Genomic DNA, 3,385 nt, shown 5'->3' on the forward strand with positions numbered 1-3,385 from the left:
ACCAGCGCTGATAGCTTAAAATAGCTTCTAAATTTTAAAATTATTATATTACAAAAGGAACAATCGTGAAGATTAGCAGGGGAGTGAGAGAGAATTTTAGTACAAATTTTTTATGTCTGTCCTTGCAACTTTAAGCATCTAATATTCCTTGGCGTGCGTATCTAATATTCCCTATGTTATCTGTGCATTTTCATTTTCAATTTGTCTGATTCGATATAAAATTCTAAATCTATAGAAAATCATAGACAATAAATTCGTTTTATTAATTTTGTTTTTAAATTGGCATTCGTATACTCATAATATTGAACTAAGAGTCAATGTATTTCATTTTATTATTATTATTTTATTTTTTATTTTTTTTTTCAATATGTTTTTATTTATTTTGATTGTATAGGGAATTCGATTTCTTTTATTTCTTCAATTTTTATGATACACAATTGTATTTTGATTGAGAACCTACAATGCGTATGGTGCCGATTTTATTAGTATTTGAAGAGGATGTCAAAGAAAATTAGTTTTATAAAAATATATTGCAATATAATGTCATAAATCAGAAATAATAAATAAGAAGGCATTGAGGATTTGTTGTAAAGAAACCTTATTAGATTTAATTTCATTAATTATAGCTTTTTACACTTACCAAAAATATGTTAGGTACTACATCAATTAATACCATATTAGGAATTCTTCTGATGAAGGCAAAACCAAATTTGCCGATATACGTATACAAATATACTACAAATAACGATTGAAATAAAAGCTAAAGTTCTTAAAGGACAAAACCGACTTTTAAATATTTTCGACTTAAAATTTTAAAAAATAACAAAACTACTCATACGAAGCCCAGAAATTTAAGATCAGTTATTAGTTATATATTAGTTGACATATCTATATGTCAACTATAGGTAACTATATGTGATCAAAAAGTTAGACGATATATTAGAATAGTATTTCAATAAAATATAATATGTTTAAATATAAATAATAAATAACCTGCCCCAGTCTTTATGTGGCAATTTGTATTTCCCTCAATAACCAGATGTTGTGGAACAGTTATACCGCTGAACGCACGGTCGCCATTGCCTCATATGTTTAAAGCAGGGATCACCACGAGAAGTTTGAGGATGACATTTGTGTAGAGAGACCCTTTGAGACGCATGCACACACCTTGATCCCTGATTTCTTGTATTATTGATATTCAGATGTCTGAGTTGGTGAATCAGCACCTTTACTCTATTTTATCTGTGGATAGTTTTAAGTCACACTAAGAATAACTGAATACGGGGCTTTATAATATGACGGATCTGATGTCTTTGTATCTGTCTGTGTTTATCAAATTTCGCTGTATTTTTAGGATACTGAGTGTTGGATTATTGTGACTGTCAATTGTATTGAACAGTTTCAGAGCACGATCTTTAATGTATTTTTCGACTGAATCGACTCTCAGAAGTCTGTGGATATCCGCTCCTCTTACGTACCATGGGGCGTTAACCAGTTTTCTTAAGGCAATATTTTGCCTTCTTTGAAGAATTTTTAAAGTTGATTTTGGCGCTTGGCAAAACGCAATACTGCCATAAAGTAGTCCAGGTTTAATAATCTGCATAAATATGCTAACTCTATTCTTTATGTTTAGCTTTTTGCTGCTGATGAGCGGGTGAAGGGAGTGTAATATTCGGGCAGCTTGAGCTCGTTTGGACTTGAAATGTGCTTTCCAGGAGTGCTTGTTATCAAAGGTTATGCCTAGGTATTTGAGAGAATCGGCCCATTCTATTTGTTGTTCTTCTACCTTTAATTTTCTGGGTGCTTGGCGGCGCTTCCTGGTAATGAAAATCGCTCGAGTCTTTTCTGCGTTCAATTTTATTTTCCACTTTTTAAAATACTGAACAAGCACGTCAATGTGACCCTGTATGGTGTTGGAGATATTGCAGGCTATTTTGTCTGAGTACACAATACAAATGTCGTCAGCATAGAGCGATAGCATAGAAGGCTCGAGTTTCGGTATGTCTGCAGTGAACAGGCTATAGAGAAATGGAGATAACGGTGACCCCTGTGGTACTCCAGCCTGTATCGATTTTACTGAAGAGGTTGAATTGTTCACTTTGACTTGGAACGACCTTTCATTTAAGAAACTGCCTATGAGCTTGATGATAGATGGCGGAAAGTTCTGAGCAGCCATTTTCACAATTAGGCCCGAGTGCCAGACTTTGTCAAAGGCTTTAGTGACATCAAAAGAGATAAGACCAGTCGACATCCTACTTCTAAGTGCAGATTGTGTGATTCCGTTGAGTGGTTGTCTCTGAAGCCAAATTGCTCATCAGGGATGATATTATTCGAGCTTAGGTGGTCTTTCAATTTTGCCAGAATGACTCTTTCTGCTACTTTCCCCGATTTCTTGTAATAGCACATAAAAATATTAGTAACAAATGAATATTCTTTATGTTTACGTTATACAAAGACATCGGATACATAATTAAATTGTTTAATGGAAAATTATTACATATACTACTTTTATAATTAGTTTTGAATGACTTTGATAAGAAGAAAAAAGAAATAAAATTAAACAAATTAAAATAAAATAAAATAAATTAAATTTTGAAAACTCACTACACATGCTTCCATTAATAAATTAACTTCATCGCTTTTCCTTATAAATATAAATGGCCCAAATTTTTTTCTCCATATGAAAACTATCTTTTTTCAGAACCTTTAATAAAACTTTTTAATCAATTCACTCTGAAAAGGCATTTCATTTACAATTTCAAAAAGCCATTCGAGTTACAAGTTCTGTGTTAAAAGTAAAAAGTTAGGCAAAAAACTGAACAAACTTTGTGGAACTTAAAAAACAAATACGATAAAACAAAAATAGTGTCCTTGTCACATATGTCAAAGGACTACTTAAATTGACATTTTGCACTAATTTATTTATTTACAAGTTAACAGTTTGGTTTTTGCAATTTAATTTAATTTTTTTCCTTCTTTTCCATAAACAAATTTTATGCACAGTAGTTGTTTAACTTTAAAATGCCCTTGAGTGAAGTTCTTCATATGCATAAAATATTAACTTATATACACATAAACATACATACAAATTATATATTTATATAAATATAATAAATATATATAGGTACATAATTACCATATACCATACATATAGATGATTCGAACCAAAAATGCATGTACTCGTTCTAGTACTTGTATCTTTGTATCTTTGTATCTATGTATCTTAGTATCTGAGTCACTGTGTATGTCCCTTAATGACATTTTTTGTTTGGCTTGTTAAGGATTTTCCACTTGTTGTAACTGTTGTTGCTTTTTATGTTTTCCTTATGAATGATACTACTCAAGGCTTTTATAAGTACAAAATGCTCTTAATTATGCGCATCAG

This window comes from Teleopsis dalmanni, chromosome 2, assembly GCF_002237135.1.
Source record: "Teleopsis dalmanni isolate 2A chromosome 2, ASM223713v2, whole genome shotgun sequence".
In the NCBI taxonomy this organism is placed as follows: domain Eukaryota; kingdom Metazoa; phylum Arthropoda; class Insecta; order Diptera; family Diopsidae; genus Teleopsis; species Teleopsis dalmanni.